Here is a 25,744-nt window from a genome sequence, read left to right on the forward strand (position 1 = left end):
ATTCAAAAGGACACGCTTAAATGGAAAAACATACCCTGCTCATGGATAGGAAGACTCAACATAGTAAAAATGTCTATTCTACCAAAAGCCATTTATACATACAACGCACTTCCAATCCAAATACCAATGTCATACTTTAAGGGAATAGAGAAACAAATCACTAATTTCATATGGAAAGGAAAGAATCCCCGGATAAGCGAAACATTACTGAAAAAGAAGAAGAAAGTGGGAGGCCTCACCCTACCTGATTTCAGAACCTATTATATAGCTACAGTAGTCAAAACAGCCTGGTACTGGTACAACAACAGGCACATAGACCAATGGAACAGAATTGAGAATCCAGATATAAATCCATCCACGTATGAGCAGCTGATATTTGACAAAGGACCAGTGTCAGTCAATTGGGGAAATAATAGTCTTTTTAACAAATGGTGCTGGCATACCTGGATATCCATTTGCAAAAGAATGAAACAGGACCCATACCTCACACCATGCACAAAAACTAACTCCAAGTGGATCAAAGACCTAAACATAAAGACTAAAACGATAAAAATCTTGGAAGAAAAAATAGGATCTACCCTAGGAGCCCTAATACAGGGCATAAACAGAATACAAAACATTACCAAAAATGATGAAGAGAAACCCGATAACTGGGAGCTCCTAAAAATCAAACACCTATGCTCATCTAAAGACTTCACCAAAAGAGTAAAAAGACCACCTACAGACTGGGAAAGAATATTCAGCTATGACATCTCAGACCAGCGCCTGATCTCTAAAATCTACATGATTCTATCAAAACTCAACCACAAAAAGACAAACAACCCAATCAAGAAGTGGGCAAAGGATATGAACACACATTTCACTAAAGAAGATATTCAGGCAGCCAACAGATACATGAGAAAATGCTCTCGATCATTAGTCATTAGAGAAATGCAAATTAAAACTACGATGAGATTCCATCTGACACCAACTAGACTGGCATTAATTCAAAAATCACAAAATAATAAATGTTGGAGAGGCTGCGGAGAGACTGGAACTCTCATACACTGCTGGTGGGATTGTAAAATGGTACAACCACTGTGGAAATCCATCTGGCGTTATCTTAAACAGTTAGAAATAGAACTACCATACAAACCAGAAATCCCACTCCTCGGAATATACCCTAAAAATACAAGACCCTTCACACAAACAGATATATGCACACCCATGTTTATTGCAGCTCTGTTTACAATAGCAAAAAGCTGGAAGCAACCAAGATGTCCATCAACGGACGAATGGGTAAATAAATTGTGGTATATTCACACAGTGGAATACTACGCATCGATAAAGAACAGTGACGAATCTCTGAAACATTTCATAACATGGAGGAATCTGGAAGGCATTATGCTGAGCGAAATGAGTCAGTTGCAAAAGGACAAATATTGTATAAGACCACTATTATAAGATCTTGAGAAATAGAAAAAACGGAAAAGAACACATACTTTTGTGGTTACAAAGCGGGGAGGGAGGGAGGGAGGGAGGGAGGGAGAGGGCTTTTTATTGATCAATCTGTAGATGGGAACTGCTTTGGGTGAAGGGAAAGACAACACTCAAAACAAGGAAGGTCAGCCTAATTGGACAGGATTAAAAGTAAAGAGGTTTCCGAGATAAAATGAAAGCTTCAAAGGATAGCGAAGCAGGGGCTGGGGTCTGGGGAACTTGGTTTGAGAGGACTTCTAAATCAATGGGCAAAACAATTCTATTATGAAAACACTCTGCATCCCACTTTGAATTGTGGCACCTGGGGTCCTAAATGCCAACAAGCAGCCATCTAAAATACATTAATTGGTCTCAACCCACTGGGAGCAAAGGCAAAGGAAGAACACCAAGGTCACACGACAACTAAGAACCCAATAGACAGAAAGGGCGACTTGAACCAGAGACCTACAATATCCTGAGACCAGAAGAACAAGTTGGTGCCCGGCCACAATCGATGTCTGCCCTGTCAGGGAGCACAAGAGACAACTCCTGAGGGAGCAGGAGACCAATGGGATACAGACCCCAAATTCTCATTAAAAGACCACACCTAATGGTATGATTGCGACTAGAGGAATCCCAGAGACAATGCTCCCCAGAACTTCTGATGGCACAGGACAGGAACCAACCCCGAAGACAAATCATCAGGCATGAAAAGGACTGGTCAGTGGGGGGGAGAGAGATACTGATGAAGAGTGAGCTAATTAAATCAGGTGGACACGGGAGAGTGTGTTGGCAACTCTTGACTGGAGGGGGGATGGGAAGATAGAGAGAGAGGGAAGAAGGTAAAATTGGCACGAAACGAGAGACTGTAAGGGCTGACTCAATAGGGGGAGAGCAAGTGGGAGAAGGGAGTAAGATGTATGTAAACCTACATGTGACAGACTGATTGGAATGGTAAATGTTCACTTGAAGCTTAATAAAAATTTAAAAATAAATAAAATAAAATAAAAATAAAAAATGTCTAACTTGAAATTTAAGAATAAAAGAAAATTATTTTTTATGGTCTTGAACAGTGAGGATAACACTGATCATAATATATAGATTCCTCAAAGTCATGACCAACAGGCTATCAAAATTGTTTACAATATTAAGAAAGAATCATACTGAAATATAGAGACCTCCTTTAATCAAATAACAATATTAAAAAAACACATTTAAAAATGAAAAGAGAACATAAACATAGATACAGGAAGAATTAAAATTTAGTGGCATGTCACGTTCCAGTCTATACTAATGTGCTTTCAAATCTTTACGTAATTTATAATCTTTTGGGAAATATGTTATAAAAATTATCTCTAAAAGAATGAGAAATCCTGAAGCAGTCTGTGATATAAGCCAAATAAATAAAACTCTTTCACCAAAAGTTTGCAGAGCAATTAAATCTATAAAACAGTAGTTTAAAAACAACTGTTGAGTAAGTCCACAGAACAAAAACCAATGTAAGGGTAGAAAACAAGAATTATGTAAACAAAATTTTGGGAGAAGGGGACCAGATGGAGAAATGCTACCTGACTTCACCCAAAAGAAGTAATTGAAATCTAATTCCTGCACAAAATAATAATAAAGAGCCATTAATTTCACTACTACAAAATCCTCCAAGACAGGTATTTCTTAGACCATGAAGGAACCAGTGCTATGATCATTGCAGTTAAGCTGCATGTGGGAAGACCTTGTCTCCAGCATTTTTTTCTGCCCTCCATGTCAGCTTCTGCAGGATATTGAAATGATTTGCCCAAAATGAACACGCTTGGTAGTCCAGGCAGTGCAGGGGGTTTATGAAACACTTTTCATTAGACTTCTTGAAAACCAGTGTTCAGAAGAATGAAATTTATTAGAAAATAAATGACTGGTACTGAAAGGGACGCTATGAGTCAGAATCGACTCGACGGCAGTGGGTTTTTTACTGAAAAGGTAAAAGCATCCAACAACTTGAAGTATTCACTTTGCAACTTAACAAATTAATAATTTGAATAAATACCTTCCGTAATTTAGATAAAAAAAAAAAAAACAGTGCATAAACATGGGCCAATTTAAACATTCATTGGAAAATAAACATTCTATAACCAGGGCAATAAGACTTCTATACAAATTGCTCTGTATTTTCAAAATTTTGTTAACTATCTTTAAAACTGGAAAACAGTACTTTATATTACTATTTGAAGAATAATATTGGTTAATATTAAAGAATGACCTTTTACATTTCAAATATTAGTCTAATATCACCTTCCCATTTACACATGAAACCAAAAAACCAAACTGTAGTGTAGATTCTGACTTATATTGGCCCTACAGGACAGAGTAGAACTGCCCTGTAGGGTTTCCAAGGCTCTCATCTTTATGGAAGGAGGGTGCCACATCTTTCTTCCACAGGAGGTTGGTGTGTTTGAACCACCGACCTATTGATTAGCGGCCAAGTGCTTAACCACTGTGCAACCAGGGCTCCTTCATTTACACATACTAGTTATTTTTTTACCTACCTTGTTTTTAAATAAATTTTTACCCATAGTTAATTTTTCAAGACATATTATGTGATGAAAATATTTAGGTGAAAAGTTTTTAGGATACTTAGGAGAGTTTTCTAAGGCTTTTGGCATCATATACAGTTTCTGCTCCAGCAATTGTTAGCACGTTTTTAAGATTGTCAAGAGAGGATTTATTAGCATATGTAACCAAACCTATATCTTTTATTGAAAGGCCATATAACATCCATATCTTGACAGATTAAAGAAAATTGTATCATACCTTGTGCAAATTGAGCCTCTGTGACATAGCCTACCCCCATCATAGCTCTGCCATTTACCTCTTACGGCAAGATTTAACAGTAAGAGTTTGATAAAAACAAAATAGACTGTCATTCTTTCCTAAGAAAACATTTGTCAGGAACCCTTCAAAAATAATTGGGAAGAATATGTGTTGGGTTCTACAGCCCACTGAGTCTTTTAAGGTGCATCTGAGCATGTTGAAGGATGGTCTATTTTATGATCAACTTAGCCATTCAGTGGTGTATTCCCAAAGTTTTTTCAAACTTGCTTTAAAAGAATTGTTTTACATGATTTTAGGCTGAAATATTTCTGCCATTAAAAAATAAATCTAAAATTTGCCCTAGGCTGACTTTTACTGTGCTAGACTGTATGTATTTAATTTTTAAATTCATTATGCTTTGATTTACTCTGGCAAATATTGTTCGGAAGCCTATTCTATTTTAGAAAAATGCAGTCTGGATTTTAGTTTTTATTTCTATGCTAAATAAATTCACATTTTTCCCTGAAAACTGGATGCTGATAACATGTATCGTTTGTCAGTAAAAGGATCATGTTTCAATTAAACAATAGTACTCTTCAGTTTATCTTGTTTGTATACTTAATTTCGTCTAGTCTATTGTGATCCATAGCAGAGTAGAGGAATACTGTTTCATCTTTCCATCTCCTACAATGTCTTGCATATAGCTCAATCTAAGCTTGCAATACCATTTTCTTAAAATGATGTTTTAATACAGTTTTCAGGCCCTGACTGGAGGCCATTTTTTTCCCTCCTTGAACAGCTGATTAAGTCCACTCTCCAACAACTCCCCTTATCAGGCTCTCATACTCCTGAGCCACTGTGCATCCATCCTAATTGACCCAGAGCCAGATATCAAACAACTAGTGGCAATCCCTAAGCCCCCTCCCATCCCTGGAAGCCTACAGATTTTTCAAAATGCCCTATCTCCAGGACGACCACAAAACCCAGCTACCGTCTCCCTATTTGCCATGCATAAACCCTCACCTAAAATTCCAGCCTGTTGTTACCTTGTGCCCGGGTACAACCCCTTCTGGCACTGCATCATGGCATGCTGTGCCTCCTTGTTGCTGGGGACTATGAGTATAAAAACCAGTTACTTTCCACGGTCTACCTGACTCCTCTTTTCTGTGCTGCACCTGAATTACCAACCTGTGAATTTGTTAGAGCAAAGTTTATTAAATTTAAATGGGTAGTATAAGGTTATTTTCATAAAGCTGTTGAAAAAACGAATTATATCCACCCAGTTTTTTTTTTTTTTTTAGTAACCTGAGTATTGTAACCCCATGTGCTACACACACACATTGCTGTTGAGTTGATTCTGACTCATAGCAACCCCATAGGTTTTCCAAGGCTATAAATCTCTGCAGAAGCAAACTGTCACATCTTTCTCACACGGAGCTGCTGGTGGTTTTGAACTGTCAACATTTTGGTTAGCAGTTGATCACTTTAACCACTCTGCCACCAGTATATATAATGTATATATTGTATTGTGTATATATATATATATATATATATATATATATATATATATACGTTTCATAGGATTTTCTTGGCTGCAAATTTTACAGAAGTAATTTGCCAAGACTTTCTTCCATGGAGCCGCTGGGTTAACCATCAGCCTATGGTTTAGAAGTCGATCACAAACCCCTTGTGCCATGGGTTGGGAGCTGACTAAAAGGCAGCTAACGACAACAACAACCTTATGTATTTTTTTCAAATAAAAGTTAGAAAATATTAATGAAAGATGTATTTTAGAAAAGACTCATCTTAGGAACTCAATGACAGTTTTAAAGAAAAACAAACAAAAAAATTCAATGTCTTATCCAGGAAAGTAATGCAAGCGGTATGGAAGATGATGATATCAAAGAAAAGATGATAAAAAAAAAAAAAGAGCTGTTAAAATTCAAACTTGAGTGTAAAAGTTATTTTCTTATGAGAACATTCCTGAGTTTTCTTACTCTAAATTTGTTTTCAATGGTATTCTCTTCATATCAACCTAATAGTGTGTGTATAATTATTTATTGTCTGCCTCTTCTAATAGAGGAGCCCTGGTGGCACAGTAGTTAAGAGCTACAGCAAGCTACAGTTGCTCACCAAAAGGTGGGCAGTTTGGATCCATCAGCTGCTCCTCGGAAAATCCATGGGGCTGTTCTACTCTGTCTGATAGGGTCGCTATGAGTCAGAACCAACTCAACAACAATGGGATTTTTTTCTTCTAATAGACAAGGAACTAGAAGAGAGCAAGACTCATATCTATTTTGCTCATCACTTGATACATAGAATATTGTTTATCTTATAGTGCATATGTTATAAATATTTGGTTAAATGCATGGTTAATGTAGAGGGAATCTAGTATTTGTAAGACATGCTTATTTTTTTCAATCAAAATAGAAGACATTTAACTACTTAGCAGCAGTTCAAGATGTAGGCTTAAGAGCCACATTTGAGTGTGTATTTCTGCAAATTTTATTGAAATAAAAGTCAATCAAATAAAAAAAAACTCAAGAGAACAAGGATACAACAAATACTCCTAATGCAGACTTTATATTCAGAATTTGCGAGAAAAAGAATGGAAAAGGATAGAGAAGCAAAAAAAGTTTAATGATTGTCTTAGGCTGGGTTCTTTAGAGAAGTAATACCAAAGAAGCATACGCACACACACATATAACACAAACCCGCTGCTGTCGAGTTGATTCTTACTCATAGTGACCCAAAAGGGTTTCCAAGGCTGTAAACCTCTACAGAAGCAGACTGTCACATCTTTCTCCCATGGAGCCACTGGTGGTTTCAAACCAGAAACCTTTTGGTTAGCAGATGATCACTTTAACCACTGTGCCATATATGTGTGTGTGTGTGTACACAAAGGGAGAGAAAGAGACAGATCTATCTTAGGGAAATGGCTCATGCAGTGTAGCAAGTCCCAAGTCCATTAGTCAGGCATCAGGCTGGAGGCTTCCCCTGACTCACGTAGCTGCAAGGGCTGATGGGCCAAGATCAGCAAGTAAGATGGCAGTCCTCTGGATCACAGGCTGTGGAGGCTGGTGAGTTCTAAGGTCTGAAGGTAAGCTGCTAGCTCAAACCCCAGCAACCGGAGGTCAGACAATGACAAGCAGGATACAGGTTCCAGAGTGAAAGCCTTGTTGGAACATCTATTTATTTACTGGAGGTAGGCCACACCCCCAAGGAAACCCCCTTTCAACAGATTGGCTGCTCACAGCAGATCTCATAATGGAGGTGATTACATCATTATGTAATTGCCAAATTATGTAATTACACAACTGCCAAACTACATCATAACTGCAAAACTACTGAGAATCATGAGCCAGTCAAGTTCACACACAACCTTAATCATCACAATGATTTAAGGAAATAGTTACAGGACATATGGGCAACGTGACATAGCTTGTAAATCAAAGGAAGAGAGTGACAGAGATAAAGAAAGACAGAGAATGAATATATTTGTTGATGATGTTTAGAATATTCTCCATAGAGAGACAAATTGTTGTTCAGTGAAATCTCACTGGTTTATTATACGGTGGATTATGCATCTTAATCCTTATAATGTACAAAATACTTGTTTGCTTTTCAAATTATATAATGTAACCAAGAGGTCGGCAGTTCAAATCCACCAGGCACTCCTAGGAAACTCTATGGGGCAGTTCTACTCTATCCTATAGGGTCGCTATGAGTCGGAATCAGCTCGACGGCAGAGGGTTTTAGCATTATGTCCAGCATAATAACAATATTAGCCAAAATTAAGTGTAGACACCAAGATCTACTCTGAATATTTCAAGCTAGAAAGAATTTAATACAGAATACTGAGAGAATATATAGTGACAACTAGAGGAGTGAGTTTTAGTCTGCATATACATGAATTGCAAAATACGATCAAACTGACTTCAAGTCACTTAGTTAGCTATGCCTGTCCTTAGACATCGTAAAAATAATTGTTTGCCAGTAGAAAATATAAGAGGAAGGATGGGTGAAGTAGTGGCCAAATTTTGTATAATTAAAATATATGGTGCAATAGTGACAGAACCAAAAATAATGATTTATCTGTATTATTTAAAGTTATGAGTAACTAAGATATGAACTAAATATATTAACAACAACAAAAAAAAAAACCTCAATAATTAGACAAAGAAGGAAGGCAGAGGATGTGGAGGAATGAAAAAGTGAACTTATTTTTATGTATTATGGCAGGCAGGTAAACAAATAATAAAAGCCTGAAAGACCAAACCCATTGCCATCAAGTCGATTCTGACTCAAAGCGACCCTATAGGACAGAGTAGAACTGCCCCATAGGGTTTCCAAGGAGTACCTGGTAGATTCAAAATGCCAACCTTTTGGTTAGCAGCCATAGCTCTTAACCACTACACCACCAGGATTTCCCAAAACAAATAATACAATTCAATTTAGTAACCAAACTAAAAATAAATGATGTATTTATATTATTTAGAATTTTGAGACAACCACCTAAAGACAAAACTGAAAACTAGTTATAAGTAGTTGCTTTTGGAAGCATTATTGGAAGTGGTGGGAAGTAAGAGTCTATGATTTCTCCTTTCATGTTGTGTCAAGCTATTTTGTTGGATTTATTTTAATTATTTTTGCATAGATTTTGATCATGTTAAGTACGTATGTCAAAGTGCTAGTACAAAAGTTAAAGGTTAGGTATCTATGTAAATGATAAATATGTAAATCAAAGCTCAGATACTTTGTGTAAATATTAAATATATGAGGAAATGTTTAGATATAATGAATTGCCAAGAATCTCTGTTAGAAAATGAATAAGGGGAAAAATTAGTTCACCTTTATTCTTAGACAGACATAAACTACTTTAGAGAAACCCTTCATGATGTTCAGCCTAACTGTGTACTGTATAGACACCAGCATTCTCATAATAATGAAATATATACACGCAAATTTGTGCATAGAAAACTCACAATAGTCAAAGTCCTGAAAAGCTATGTAAGCATTAAATGTATTTAATGGGGTGGGGGGAGAGGGGGATCACCAGAAGAGTTTTCTCTACTTTCAGGTTAGAATACAGGCCAGAAAGTTGAACAGATTTTCTTGTAAAATGTTATTTAATTTTTTTTTTTTTTGTAAAGTGTAAACATGTAGTAGTATAAAAGGGAAAGGGGGAAAACGTGCTTTTATGGAAAAAGAAAAAAGGACATGGAAAAACTATTCAGCAAATAATCAAATTTCCCTAATATTGTTAATATGTTGTTTATGCTATTTGTAATTGTAATTACTTAGAGAATAGTAATTTCCATGGCATTGAAAATGCAGAGAAAAGTGAATTTAAGATGGAATTTATGAGGTAGGTACAGAGAATTTTAACAAAATAAGTACAAAAGTTATAGACAAAACTGGTCAGTTTGTTTATTAGAGTGATGTAATTCAAAACTTTATATACATAGTATTATGAACAAGTAAAATTGCTAAAATAAGAAATATATATATGCACATGTATATATTGTTCATGAAACAATCCACTTCACTCTTCATAGACACACCTTAGATTTTGCATAAAAGAATTTGGTACCTGTAACCTTTTCAGTATTCATTTTTTACTTGATTAATATTCTTTCCTGTAAAATCCATGTAGTTGTGTGCTGTTGATTTTGCAGAAACCTTTTAATGTAAAGCTTGAAAGCTGCATATAAAGATATTATGAATTTATTGAGGAATATATAAATAATGGATTTTGCTGCCTCATCTTATTGAAAACAATTCATGCAAAGCAAATTCAAACATTAGTTAAATCTTTTTTTTTTTTCAATAGTTATGAAGAATGAGCATGGTAATTGCAGAAAAAGGCAATAAAGCCAGTTTTTACAGAGTTACTTCACTGTGATTTTTTTTTTTTTAATATCTGATAGAACGCGTATCTCAGTCAATAGCTACAAGCAAATCAGGCAATTTAAAATGTATATCAGTAGTGAGATAATGTCCCATCCTTGTCATGCTTGACACAGAAGGAAATTTTGGCATACTACACAGTATGCTTGAAATAAAATTATAGGTTTTATTCATGATTAAGAAATCAAAAAGATTTCTTGCCGATGTATTGAGATCCCTGGAAGCAAGTTAAAACAGGCTTTTCAGGTATGGGAAGATGAGCCATTCTCCTGATTTGAGTATATGTATTTGCCACCATCCTGCCAACCCACACACGCACACACACACAGGTTAAAAGATCTTCTGATGTCCTGTGACCTCAGACATTTGGCAGAGATTTCCACATTAAAAACCCCAAAATCACTTTATTTAAAGCAATGTGTGTATTATATAAGTTTTCAAGCATTTTCTGATATAGCAACATCTTAAACATTTATTACGTCTTTTAATTAAAAATATGGGTAAGATTCTTTTTCTCAACTATTCTCAGAAATGAATTATAATAAAGCCTACTATAATCAAACAGAGCTTCCCGATAGCATTATTAAAGTATTTTTCATTCATTTACTCTATAGCTCATTAATATTTAAGAGTATATTCATTATTTTTCCTTCAGAATAAAAATATAACACATTTTATTGAAAATAATTTGTTTTTAGTACTTATGGGATTATGAGAGAAATAAGTACTCATTAATTACTAAATACAGAAGTGATCAGTAAAATATAAATAACATTATATATTATTTTGGAGTATATTAAATTATGATATTAAAATTAGTATAAAACTCTTAATGTGTACAAATAGCACAAAACACTTAAAGTGCTAAATTTTTCCCATACCAGTATTCATAAAAATTAACAAAAATGTAACATAATACCATCACTCATCTGTCAGTTTGTCATACTGAGGAGGCTTGCATGTTGCTGTGATGGTGGAGGCTATGCCACCCATATTTCAAACATCAGCAAGATCACCAAGGTGGACAGATTTCAGCAGAGCTTCCAGACTAAGACAGACTAAGAAGAAGGACCTGGCGATCTACTTAAAAAAAAAAAAAAAATTGTCAGTTAAAAACTTAGGAAAAGCAACAGAGCATTGTCTGCTAGAGTGCCAGAAGGTGTGCTCCACAGGCTGAAAGGCACTCAAAATAAGACTGGGGAAGATCTGCCTTCTCAAACTAGAGTAGACCTTAATGACTTTCATGGGGTAAAGCTTCTGGGACCTTCATTTGCTGACGTGGAACAATTCAAAATGAGAAGAAACAGCTGCAAATATCCATTAATTATTGGAATGTGGAATGTATGAAATATGAATCTAGGAAAATTTAAAATCTTCAAAAATGAAATGCTTGAAGACTGATATCCTAGGCATTGTTGTTGTTGTTTTTAGTTGCCTTTGAATTGGTTCCAACTCAAAGTTGCCCTATGTACAACAGAACAAAACACTGCCTGGTCCTGCCCCATCCTCACAATCATTGCTATGTTTGAGCTCATTGTAGCAGCCACTGTGTCAATCCATCTCAATGAGGGTCCTCTCTTTGGCTGACCCAATATTTTACCAAGCATACAGTTCTTCTCCAGGGACTGGTTCATCCTAATAATATGTCAAAGCAAGTGAGCTGAAATGAATTTTGAATCAGACTATCATATGGTCTACTTGCTGGCAATGACAAATGAAAGAGGGATGATGATGCAATTCATCATCAAAATGATCATGTCAGGAACTACCCTGAAGTGCAACGCTGTCAGTGATGGAATAATATCTGTATGCCTACAATAACACTAGTTAATACAATTATTAATCAAATTTACGCATCAACCACTAATGCCAAAGATGAGGAAATAGAAGATTTTTACCAACTTCTACCGTCTGAAATTGAACAAACTTGCAATCAAGATGTGTTGATAATTACTGGTGATTGGAATGCAAAAGTTGGAAACAAAGAAGGACCGATAGTTGGAAAATATGGCCTAGGTGATAGAACTGATGCCAGAGATAGCACAAGAGAATTTTGTAAGACCAATGGCTTATTCATTGCAAATACCTTTCTTCAACAACATAAACACCAACTATACACATGGACCTTGCTGGAAGGAATACACAGGAATCAAATCTAATACTCGACATCATCAGTCAGGATAAGGCCAGGGGCCGACTGCAGAAGACCTTCAACTGCTCATATGCAAGTTCTAGTTGAAGCTGAAAAAATTAAAACCAATCCCTGAGAGTCAAAATATGACCATGGGTATATTCCGCCTGAATTTGGAGACCATTTCCAGAATAGATTTTATGAATTGAACACTGATGACCTAAGACCAGATGAATTATGGAATTACGTGAAGGATATCATAAATGAAGACAGCAAAAGGTCTTTAAAAAGACAGAAAAGCAAGAAAAGACCAAAATGCATGTCAGAAGAGACTCTGAAACTTGCTCTTGAATGTACAGTAGCTAAATTGAATGGAAGTAATGATAAAGTAAAAAAGCTGAACAGAAGATTTCGAATGGCAGCTCGAGAAGAGAAAAGTATTATAATGCAAAGGTCTAGAGTTGCCAAACAAGAAGAACACACTTGGCATTTCTCAGGCTGAAAGAACTGAAGAAAAGCTTCAAGCCTCCAGTTTCAATATTGAGGACTCTATGGGCAAAATACTGAACGATGTAGGAAGCATCATAAGAAGAGGGAAGGAATACGCAGGGTCACTGTACCAAAAAGAAGTGGTCCACATTCACCCAATTCAGAAGGTAGCATATGATCAAGAACTGATGGTATTGAAGGAAGTCCAAGCTTCACTGAAGGCATTGGTGAAAAACAAGGCTCCAGGAACAGATGGCATACCAGTTGAGGTGTTTCAACACTGGAAGTGCTCACTCGTCTATGCCAACAGACTAGAAGAAATCCATACAAAGAATTACAAATAAAGGTGATCCAACAGAATGCATAAATTATCAATGTCATTAATATCACTCACAAGTAAAATTTTTCTGACAATCATTCAAAAACTGTTGCAGCAATACATTGACAGGGAACTTCCAGAAATTCAAGGCAGATTCAGAAGTTATCATGGTTGATGTGAGATGGATTTTTGCTGAAACAGAGAAGGCCAGTAAGGTGCTTACCTGTTTTATTGACTATGCAAAGGCATTTGACTGTGTGCCTCATAACAAATGATAGATAACATCGTGAAGAATGGGAATTCCAGAACACTTAATAGCACTGGTGAGGAACCTGCACATAGATCAAGAGGCAGTCGTTCCAACAGAACAAGGGATATTGCAAGGTTTAAATTCTGGAAAGGTGTGGGTCAAGGTTGTATGCTTTCACTATACTTATTCAGTCTGTAAGCTGAGCAAAAAATTTGAGAAACTGGACTATATGAAGAAGAAGGTGGCATCAGGATTGGAGGAAGGCTAATTAGCAATCTACCACATGCAGTTCATACAACCTTGCTTGCTGAAAGTGAAGAGAACTTGAAGCACTTACTGATGAAGATCAAAGACTACAGTCTTCAGTGTGGATTACATCTCAAAATCAAGGAAACAAAAATCCTCACAGCTGGACCAATAAGCAACATCATGATAAATGGAGTAAATATTGAAGTTGTCCAGGATTTAATTTTACTTGAATACACACCCAATGTCCATGGAAGCAGTAGTCAAGAAATCAAATGGTGTATTGCATTGGGCAAATCTGCTGCAAAAGACCTCTTTAAAGTGTTAAAAGCAAAGACGTCATTTTGAGGACTAAGGTGCACCTGATCCAAGCCATGGTATTTTCAATCATCTCATACGCATGCAGAAGCTCAACCATGAAGAAGGAAGATGGAAGAAGAATTGATGCCTTTGAATTATGGTATTGGTGAAGAATATGGAATATACCATGGACCGCCAGAAAAATGAACAAATCTCTCTTAGAAGAAGTACAGCCAGAGTGCTCCTTAGAAGAGAGGATGGAGAGACTCCATCTCATGTTCTTTGAACATGTTATCGGAAGGGACAAGTGCCTGGAGAAAGACATCATGCTTGGTAAAACAGAGGGTCTGCAAAAAGAGGAAGACCCTCAATGAAATGGACTGACACGATGGCTGCGGCCATGGGCTCAAACACAGCAATGATTGTGAGGATGGCACGGGACCCAGCGGTGTTTCATTCTGTTGTACATAGAGTCAGTCTGAGTCAGATCCAACTCAAAGTAACAGTGACAAATAAGACAGTATGTTGCTCTTGTTAGGCACCATCAATACTGTCATACAATAATCAACCTAAACACAGTATAAACCTGTTGCCATCGAGTTGATTCCGGTTCATATCAACCTTATAGGACAGAGTAGAACTGCTCCAAGAAGCGTTTAGTGGATTCGAACTGCTGACTTTTTGGTTAACAGCTCAGCCCTTAAACAAATACAGTCTTCCAATAATCAACCTAAAATTTAACTACCATCATATGTTATATTCAGTAGGTTAAAACATAACACTGTGCGCTACTACTTCTTCATTAAAAAATAAATAAAAGAAACGATTTTGAGGGAAAGATATATGGCAAGCACTATTCTGTTATTGTTGTTGTCAAGTGCCGTCGAGTCATTTCGTACTCATAGCGACCCCACGCACGACAGTCCAGCGCCATCCTTAAAATCGTTGTCATGCTTGAGTTCATTGTTGCACCCACTGTGTCAATCCACCTCATTGAGGGTCTTCCTCTTTTCTGCTACCCTGTACTTTCCCAAGCGTGCTGTCCTTCTACAGGGACTGATCCCTCCTAACTACATGTCCAAAGTATGTAAGACACAGTCTCGCCATCCTTGCTTCTAAGGAGCATTCTGGTTGTACTTCTAAGACAGGTTTGTTCATTCTTTTGGCAGTCCATGGTATATTCAATATTCTTCGCCAATGCCACAATTTAAAGGCATCAATTCTTCTTCAGTCTTCCCTATTCATTCTCCAGCTTTCACATACATATGATGCGATTGAAAATACCATGGCTTGGGTCAGGCACACCTTAGTCTTCAAGGTGACATTTTTGCTCTTCAACACTTTAAAGAGGTCCTTTGCAGCAGATTTACCCAATGTAATGCATCTTTTGATTTCTTGACTGCTGCCTCCATGGCTGTTGATTGTGGATCTAAGTAAAATGAAGTCTTTGACAACTTCAACCTTTTCTCTGTTTATCACGATATTTCTCATTGGTCCAGTTGTGAGGATTTTTGTTTTCTTTATGTTGAGGCGCAATCCATACTGAAGGCTGTGGTCTTTGATCTTCACTGGTAAGTGCTTCAAATCCTTTTCACTTTCAGCAAGCAAGGTTCTGTCATCGGCATAATGCAGGTTGTTAATGAGTCTTTCTTCAATCCTGACGCCCCGTTCTTCTTAATATAGTCCAGCTTCTCGGAGTATTTGCTCAGCATACAGCTTGAATAGGTATAGTGAAAGAATACAACCGTGACACACACTTTTTCTGACTTTAAACCAATCAGTATCCCCTTGTTCTGTCTGAACAACTGCCTCTTGATCTATGTAAAGCTTCCTCATGAGCACAATTAAGTGTTCTGGAATTCTCATTCTTCACAATGTTATACATAATTTGTTATAATCCACACAGTCGAATGCCTTTGCAGAGTCAATAAAACACAGGTAAACATCCTTCTGGTATTCTCTGCTTTCAGCCAGGATCCATCTGACAGCAGCAATGATATCCCTGGTTCCATGTCCTCTTCTAAAACCAGCCTGAATTTCTGGCAGTTCCCTGTAGATATACTGCTGCAGCCATTTTTGAAGGATTTTTAGCAAAATTTTGCTTGCATGTGATATTAATGATATTGTTCTATAATTTCCACATTCGGTTGGATCATCTTTCTTGGGAATAGGCATAAATATGGATCTCTTCCAGTTAGTTGGCCAGGAAGCTGTCTTCCATATTTCTTGGCATAGATGAGTGAGCACCTCTAGCGCTGCATCTGTTTGTTGAAACATCTCAGTTGATAGTCCATCAATTCCTGGAGCCTTGTTTTTCACCAATGCCTTCAGAGCAGCTTTGACTTCTTCCTTCAGTACCATTGGTTCCTGATCATACACTACCTCTTTAAATGGTTGAACATCAACTAATTCTTTTTGGTATAATGACTCTATGTATTCTTCCCATCTTCTTTTAATGCTTCCTGAGTCATTTAATATTTTCCTCTTAGAATTCTTCACTATTGTTACTTGAGGCTTGAATTTTTTCTTCAGTTCTTTCAGCTTGAGAAACACCGAGCGTGTTCTTCCCTTTTGTTTTTCCATCTCCAGCTCTTTGCACATGTCATTATGATACTTTCCTTTGTCTTCTCTGACCACCCTTCGAAGTCTTCTGTTCAGTTCTTTTACTTCATCAGTTCTTCCTTTTGCTTTAGCTGCTTGACGATCAAGAGCAAGTTTCAGAGCCTTCTCTGACATCTATCTTGGTCTTTTCTTTCTTTTCTGTCTTTTCGATGACCTCTTGCCTTCTTCATGTATGATGTCCTTGACGTCATTCCACAACTTGTCTGGTCTTTGGTCACTATTGTTCAATGAGCCAAATCTATTCTTGAGATCATCTCTAAATTCAGGAGGGATATACTCAAGGTCATATTTTGGATCTCGTGGACTTGCTCTGATTTTTTTTCAGTTTCAGCTTGAACTTTCATATAAGCAGTTGATGGTCTGTTCCACAGTCAGCCCCTGGCACTATTCTAGTGTGTGGGAATAAAGCAGTGATAAAGACAAAATTCTTGCTTTCTTAGAACTTGTATTTACATGAGGAAGACAATGAAAATCCAGATACATAAATACCTCAAGTGAGGTAGAGATCAATGCTATAAAGGTGAGTAAGACCAGATAAGACAATAGAAAATAGAAATGTAAACCTATAGATACATGATTCTTTAAAGGCTTTTCTGAGGAGTTTACATTCAAGCAATGGCTAGATCTATTAATGTTATGAGAGTGGGAGAAGTGAAAAATTCATTGGCAAGTGGGTCAGTTGATAAGTGTCTTCAGAAATGAAGTAGGTACGCCTAGTACAAAACTTTAGATAAGGACATTTCAGGAAATGGGAACCTCATAGTCAATGTCATAGTGATATAAGTTTTTATGCTACTAGAAAAGAGTGAATAGTTTGGTATGACCAAAATTTGTTGTTGTTGTGTGCCATTGAGTCAATTTGATTCATAAAGACACTATATGACACAGTAGGATACCCCCATAGAGCCTCCTATTCAGTAAATCTTTATGGGAGCAGATATCCAGGTCTTTTCTCATGCAGAGCCTCTGGTGGGTTTGAACTGCTGACTTCTCAGTTAAGAGCCAAGTGCTTAAACATTTTGTCACCAAGGCTCCTTATGCCTAAAATTAGGGTATGAAATTTTGAGGAAAAAAGTAAGGCAGTTTTCAGTCAGACGGTAGAGGGATTTTTATGTTAGTCTAATGCTTTGTTTTGCTTTAGTATAAAAATCAAATGGTTGGATCACTATTTTAGCAATTTAACTTTGGAAAGAAAAATAGATGACTTTCTTGGGAAGGAAAGGCTGGAAGATCATTTGTGAGAATAGTTTGGAGTCTTGAAAATTGATGATTATGGGTTGATATTGGGCGGTGGGAAGCCCTGGTGGCACAGTGGTTAAGTGCTACGGCTGCTAACCAAAGGGTCAGCAGTTTGAATCTACCAGGCGCTCCTCGGAAACTCTATGGGGCAGTTCTACTCTGTCCTATAGGGTCACTATGAATTGGAATCTACTTGACTGCGCTGGGTTTTACTGGGTATTGGGCAGTGACAATAGGAATAAAGAAGAGAAACAGATATATGAGAAATTTCATAAATAAGGCATGCATAATTACATAACAGACATGAAGGGGAGGCTAATAAATAGAAGAATTCAAAGATAACCAGAGACTTACATTGAGAAAGATTAAGTAGGTGATTTAATAACATACAGTGATCAATATGAATTATGCCTTCTTTAATATCTTTAGACAGGAATTCAGGAAATAAATATATTTTATTTTTGACCTATGTTTACTGTGATACTAATATAAATGTGTCACTCAATTAATCCTATAGAACCTCACAAGGAAAAAAAAAATGTCCATAAATAACTCTAAGAAAATATAGAGTAAAAAGTTAATGTAAAGGAAGAACAATGTGAATACAGGTTCAGAGGAAGAAAAAAAAATTCTTGAAGAAGAGCTCATTAGGAAGGTTATATAGTGAAGATGAACGAGTACCAGACCTTATTAACTATTAACTGATAATCTCTTTACACTTACTATTCATTGGCATTTCTACACCAAAACACTTATGAGATAGTGGGAAGAGAGACACTTAGACAAATCTGCATAATAGGCAATGGCCCGCACCATTTGCTAGTTCATCGCCAGTTGCCAGGTCCACTTTCTTCATTTGGAAAGAGATGAATTGAAAATCTGTCACTGATAGCTGAGCATGATACCGTGAGGCTTCCACAGTCCAATCCCAAGAAGTGATTTCTATAAATTTATAAATTCTTATAACAAGGGAAAATGACCAAGCATGAAATATTCTTCCGTAACGTGCTGTGTCAAAATAATCGTTGCATGTATGCTACAGTATAATGTTTGTATCAGGGAAGAACGGTAACTCAACTTTTAATGCCTCACATGGGAAAAGAAAGATTTCATTGAATGTCATTAGTGTCAATTATCCTAGTTGCAAAAGATGTCAGGCTAATATTGATGGCAGAGGTAAATTGTTGACAAGTATACAAATCAAGACCCTATGATAAATATGTGATGAGAGCAATCATGGATAAACTTAGGGAAAAGCTACACTTTCCTTTTAACTTCCATTGATCAAAAATAGTGAATGATATGTGTCTTTATTTAAGGATATGAATTTCAAACATAAAAGTAAAGTGGAAGGAAAAATGTTGCTTAATGCCAGGCTCTAATGTATCGAAAGAAGGAAGGAGAGTTTAAAGGAATTAAAATATAGATATAAAGTTGAGGATAAAAGCCCTTTTAATGTTTTATATTGTGCAGTATTCACCGAATTAATCCACTTGGTCATGTTTATCGTTATTATACTGACAATTAAAGTTACAGGAAATCAGATACATTAGTATTATAAAAGCTAAATTATATAAATCATGGTTTTGAATCTATTATAAATAAACCCAGAAAATAGTGCAAGTTTTTTATTTTAATTCACGTAACTGTTAAATTGTCACATAATTTTTCATTCACTACTTTAAATGCAATGTACCAAGTGATTTTCCAAACATGTATAAAGTAATTTTAGATAATTAGCATTTAAATCTTTTAGAAAAGAACAACACAATTAAACTAGGTCATAATTGGACCAAAGCAAGATTTTGAAATTGTGAAATTGTTTATTTAAGTTGGATTTGTTGGAGGAAGTCCAGTTGTTTTTCTTAATTACAATTTTCTTATCAACATACACTTGACCTTTGAAACAAATGAAGAAAATTTTATTGAGAAAATTTTTGTGTGCATTCATACACAAATCAAAAAAAAACACGGCAGAAGTATAAAGACTTTCTATTATCATAGTCAAACAGCACATAAACAATGTGTTGATATTCAACCCCTTCTCCAGGGAGCTCAATGTGTGAAAAAGAATTGTTTTGGGAGAATGTTCAGATAGTTTGCTAGCTAAGCCATAGTCAAAATGAAAAGGAAAGTAAATTTGTATGGTTAGCAATCATATCCTAAAAACTAAAAATAAATAAATAACTGCATGTGATCATCTACTGACCTTGGAATATATAATCTCTTTGAAGTGAATGAGGATTTTTTTTTTTTCTGCTCAAACTCGAGTGTAGTCATGAACAAATAAAGTTTAAGATAACATTCAGTTGAAGGAATATACATCAAAGCCTTGTTGCCTTATCCCCTAGGAACCCATCCCACAGCAAAGTATAGGAGAGGGATAGATTAGAAGACTTCCATGTCCCTTGCTTCCATTCCGTCAGATCTCCTGAAAGACAATTCTTCAGAGCTGTCTGTCATCTTCCCTGTGCACCTGAAAAGATAATCTGAAACTTAACTTCAATGCAAGCAAGTAGTTGCTGAAATGCCTAATTTACCAAGTTAACACTAACATAAATTTTACTAATTTTCCATCTTCCTTTGAAAGACTTCTGTAAAATCCACCTTATCTCAAACACCCTGGAAACTTCAGCTTCCTCCAAAAGTCCAAGGCTACCAGTCCTTCTTCACTTAGATTCCCAGCTGCAGTCTGTTCTGTACATCTTCTAAGACCTAATAGTCCACTACCTCTCATCTCCCAGAGTTTCCTTCTGACCCTTTGAATCTTGAATTTTTGATCCCAATAATCTCAGCCCATTTTAAGTGTGTTTTTTCAGCTTCTTTTCCTTAATACCTGGCAGTCCCCTGAGATCTTTGTTATTTTGAAATCTCTCTCTCTCTAAATATATATATATACCAACACACAACTGTTATCACACTGGGGTAGCTTCAGTGTTGCTGTAATTCTGGAAGCTATGCCACTGATATTTCAAATACCAGCAGGGTCACCCAAGGTGGACGGCTTTTAGTGGGCCTTCTAGACAAGACAGAGTAGGAAGAAAAACCTGGTGATCTTATCCTAAAAAAAACTGGCCAGTGAAAATCTTATGAATACCAATGGAACGTTGTCTGATAGAGTGCTGGAAGATGAGCCCCTCAGGTTAGAAGGCACTGAAAATACGACTAGGGAAGAGCTGCCTCCTCAAAGGGGAGATGACCTTAATGAGGTGGATGGAGCTAAGCTTTCAGGGCCTTCATTTGCTGATGTGGCACAACTCAAAACGAGAAGAAATAGCTGCAAATATCCAGTAATAATTGGAACATGGAATGTATGAAGTATGAATCCAGGAAAATTAAAAGTCATTAAAAAAGAAATGGAAAATAAAAACATCGGTATCCTAGGAATTAATGAGCTGAAATGGACTAGTATTGGCCATTTCGAATCAGACAATCTTATGGTCTACTATGCTGGGAATGACCAATCGAAGAGGAGTGGTGTTGCATTCATCATCAAAATTAACATTTCAAGATCTATCCTGAAGTACAATGTTGGCAGTGATAGGATAATATCCATACGCCTACAAGGAAGACCAGTTAATATGACTATTATTCACATTTACACACCAAACACTAAGGCCAATAATAAGGAAGCTCAAAAATTTTACCAACTTCTGCAGTCTGAAATTGATCGTATATACAATCAAGATGCATTGATAATTACTGGTGATGGCAAAGAGAAAGTTGAAAACAAAGAGGAAGGGTTGGTAGTTGAAAATATGGCCTTGGTAATAGAAATGACATCAGAGAATCCATGATAAAATTTTACAAGATCAACAACTTATTCATTGCAAATATATTTTTTCAGCAACATAAACGGTGACGACACAGGTGAAACTCACTGGGTGGAAAACTCAGAACCAAATAGACTACATCTGTGGAAAGAAACAATGGAAAAGCTCAATATCAGTCAGAAAAAAGCCAGAGGCCAACTGTGGAACAGATCTTCAACTACTTATATGCAAGTTCAAGTTGAAACTGAAGAAAATAAAAACTAGTCAACCAGAGCCATAGTATGAACTTGAATATATCCCATCTGAATTTGGAGATCATCTCAAGAATAGATTTAAGTCATTGAACACTAATGACTAAAGACCAGAAGAGTTGTGTGATGCCATCAAAGACATCATACATGAAGAAAGCAAAAGGTCATTAAAAAGAAAGGAAATAAAGAAAAGATGAAATGGATGTCAAAAGAGACTCTGAAACTCGCTAAATTGACTGTAAAGTAGCTAAAGCGAATGGACCATCTCAAGAATACATTTGATGCATTAAGCAAAAATGACTGAAGAACAGATGAGTTATAGAATGACATCAAGGACACCATACGTGAAGAAAGCAAGTGGTTTTCAAAAAGACAGGAAAGAAAGAAAAGACCAAAATGTATGTCAGAAAAGACTCTGAAAGTTGCTTTTGAACGCAGAGTAGTAACTAAATATGCAAAGACCTGGAATTAGAAAACCAAAAGGGAAGAATATGCTTGGCGTTTCTCAAGCTGAAGGAACTGAAGAAATAATTCAAGCCTCGAGTTGAGATATTGAAGGATTCTAAGGTCAAAATACTGAATAACTCAGGAAGCATCAAAAGAAGATGGAAGGAATATACAAAGTCACTGCACCAAAAAGGACTGATTGATATTCAGCCATTTCAGGATGTAACATATGATCAAGAACTGATGGTATTGAAGGAAGAATTCCAAGCTGCACTGAAAGCATTGGTGAAAAGCAAGAATACCAATTAAGATGTTTCGTCGAGGGAATGCATGGCTGGAGGTGCTCTCTCATCTATGCCCAGAATTTTGGAAGACAGCACCTGGTCAACTGACTGGAAGAGATTCATATTTGTGCCCATTCTAAAGAAAGGTGGTTGAACAGAAGGTGGAAATCATTGACCAATATTATTAATATCACAAACAAGTAAAATTTTGCTGAAGATAATTCAAAAGCAGGTGCAAGAGTACATCAACCGGGAATTGCCAGAAAGTCAAGCCAGACTTAGAAGAGGACATAGAATGATGGTGATCATTGCTGAGGTCAGATAGATCTTGGTTGAAAGTAGAGATTATTAGAAAGATGCTTGCCTGTGTTTTATTGACTATGCAAAGGCATTTGACTGCGTGAATCATAATAAATTATGAATACCATTGCAAAGAATGGTACTTCCAGATTACTTAACTGTGCTCATGTAGAATCTATACATAGACCAAGAGGCAGTTATTCAAAAATAACAAGGGTATAATGTATAGTTTAAAACCAGGAAAGCTGTGCATCAGGGTTGTATCCTTTCACCATACTTGTATGCTTTCATCAATCGATGTGCTTAGCAGAAGCTGAACTATATGAAGAAGAACACAGCATCAGGCTTGAGGGAAGATTCGTTAATAACCTTCGACATGCAGATGACACAACCTTGCTTGTTGAAAGTGAAGAGGACTTGAAGCACTTTCTGATGAAGATCAAAGACTACAGCCTTCATTATGGATTACACCTCAAAATAAACAAAGCAAAAATGCTCACAACTAGATAAATAACCAATATCATCATAAACAGAGGGAATATTGAAGTTGTTAAAGATTCACTTTACTTGGATCCACAATCAATGCCCATGGAAGCAGCAGTCAAGAAATCAAAGGATGCATTGCACTGGGTAAATCTGCTACAATAGACCTCTTTAAAGTGTTGCAAAGTCGAGATGTATCTTTGGGGACTAAGATGCATCTGACTCAAGCCACGGTATTTTTCAATTGCATCATATGCATGTGAAAGCTGGACAATGAATAAAGAAGACCAAAGAGGAATTGGTGCCTTTGAATTATGGTGTTGGTGAAGAATATTGAATATACCCTGGACTGCAAGAAAAATGAATACGTCTGTCTTGGAAAAAGTACAGCAGAGTGCTCCTTGGAAGTGAGAATGGGAGGACTTTGTCTCACATTCATTGGACATGTTATCAGGAGGGACCAGTCCCTGGAGAAGGACATAATGCTCAGTAATTTAGAGGGTCAGCAAAAAAGTGGATGACCTTAGATGAGATATATTGATGCAATGGCTTCAACAATGGGCTCAAATATAGCAAATCATGTGAGAATGACACAGGACCTGGCAGTGTTTTGTTCTGTTGTATATAGGGTCGCTATGAGTCATAAACAGCTTGATAGCACCTAACAACAATATATATGTATGTGTGTGTATGTGTATATAAATCACGTAGCATATACATGAACAGATCATTCTTTCCTCCGTATTTATTGAATTTTTTTTTTGTAATATCCATCTATTTATCTGTCTGCAGTACACTGTGGTTGGCTTTATTAGATCTCTTTTCCAGTTTACTAATTTACTCTTCAGCTGTGTCTGGTCTACTTTTTAACCTGCATAAAAATGTATTACAAAAACTGTAATTTTTGTTCTAGAAATTAAACATTATTCTTTTAAAAATGGCCTGTTCATGTTTAATAATATCCCATTTGTGCTATTCTTATATATATCATTTTTAAAAATGTAAACATACCTTTCTAATTTCCTTTTCTTATTGTTCTATTATCTATACTTCTATATAAATTCACCCATATTTTGAGTATCCTGGTAGTCTTGCAAAGTAGTCAGTTTCCTCATGCACTCTATACAATTTTCCCTATCCTCATTTTTAGCAAGAGATTGTTTTCTGTGAAAGCTCCACACATGCTTGCTGTTATGGTGTTACCGGAATAAGGTTTTTGACTCTCACTGGTCAAGAATGAGCAGGTAAGGCACGTCGTTTTCTACACGAGCCTCTGGGGTTTGTAGCAGGACTTATTATGGGGTGTCACACCTGCGCAGTCTCTCACTCCTCAGCTTCGATTCCCCAGCTGGGGATGTAGCCTCTTACTGCCCCTGGTAGAAGGTCACACAGTGGTCACAGGTGGATGCTCTGTGCATGTCCCTGGGCCTGGTTTTCTCCAGCTGCTTCTGAAAGGCAACGTTAAAGAAGTTTGTGGGCTATTTTTAGATACCTTGCCCCATTGTTCTGGGGAATGGCTTTGTTTCTGCGCCCTGGCCCATTTCTTGTTACTTTGTTTGCAGATTTGGGGGCCCCTCTGTTCTCTGTGTTACTAAGTCTCTAGGTTCCACACTGAGCCCCCTATTACCTCCCTGATAAAGTGTAGTCTATTTCTCTTTTACTTGTTTCTCCTCTAACTACACCAGTCTCTTTGCTATTTCTCAAACAGGCACCCTCCGATCTCAGGGCTTTTGCTCCCTGTCTTAATGGTGTTTGTATTTATAACAGTGGTTCACAATTGCCTAAAAAAGTTTATCTGGCACTTAACATTTATAGATCATGTTTTTTGTGTGTGTCTAAACTTGAGGTTTCTGTACTAAATTTGGGTATCTCACCTGTCACAAAGGTAAAATCATTATTCCATTTTTTTTTTTTTTCAGGATATCTTTTTTCCAGATGAAAATCCTCGGCTGATTAGTTATATATATATTCCCATTTCCATTCAGCAATTATACAGGATTGGGTTTGGCAGGGGGCCTAATTCTAGCTCTCTGTATATTCTTACAACAGGGCTAAAACCCCAGCGTTTAAGTCATATATCACAGCCTGAAAGCCCTGTGTCTCTTTTTATTGCTTGTATTTGAAAATCAGTGGTTTCTCTTTCTTTTTTTTTTTTTTTTTGCCCCAAAATGAATTTTTGTTTACTTGTTTATAATTTCATTTAGTATTTTGATTTATTTACAGGGAATCTGGGATTCCTACGTCTGCCCAAGCAGCAGCAATTCCATTTCACTTTACAACCTCAATGCACTGTAAGTTTTTTAACTCTATTGAAGATGCTGATCACTTGCAGCCTCCGTCTTGATAAATTTAATAAATGCTTCTCAGTTTTTATTTGTCCTGGGCCCTAAACATCATTGACCACATTTAAACACCCCCTACTTAGTGAAACTATTTCTTC

Source organism: Loxodonta africana, chromosome 25 (genome assembly GCF_030014295.1).
Source record: "Loxodonta africana isolate mLoxAfr1 chromosome 25, mLoxAfr1.hap2, whole genome shotgun sequence".
NCBI lineage: Eukaryota > Metazoa > Chordata > Mammalia > Proboscidea > Elephantidae > Loxodonta > Loxodonta africana.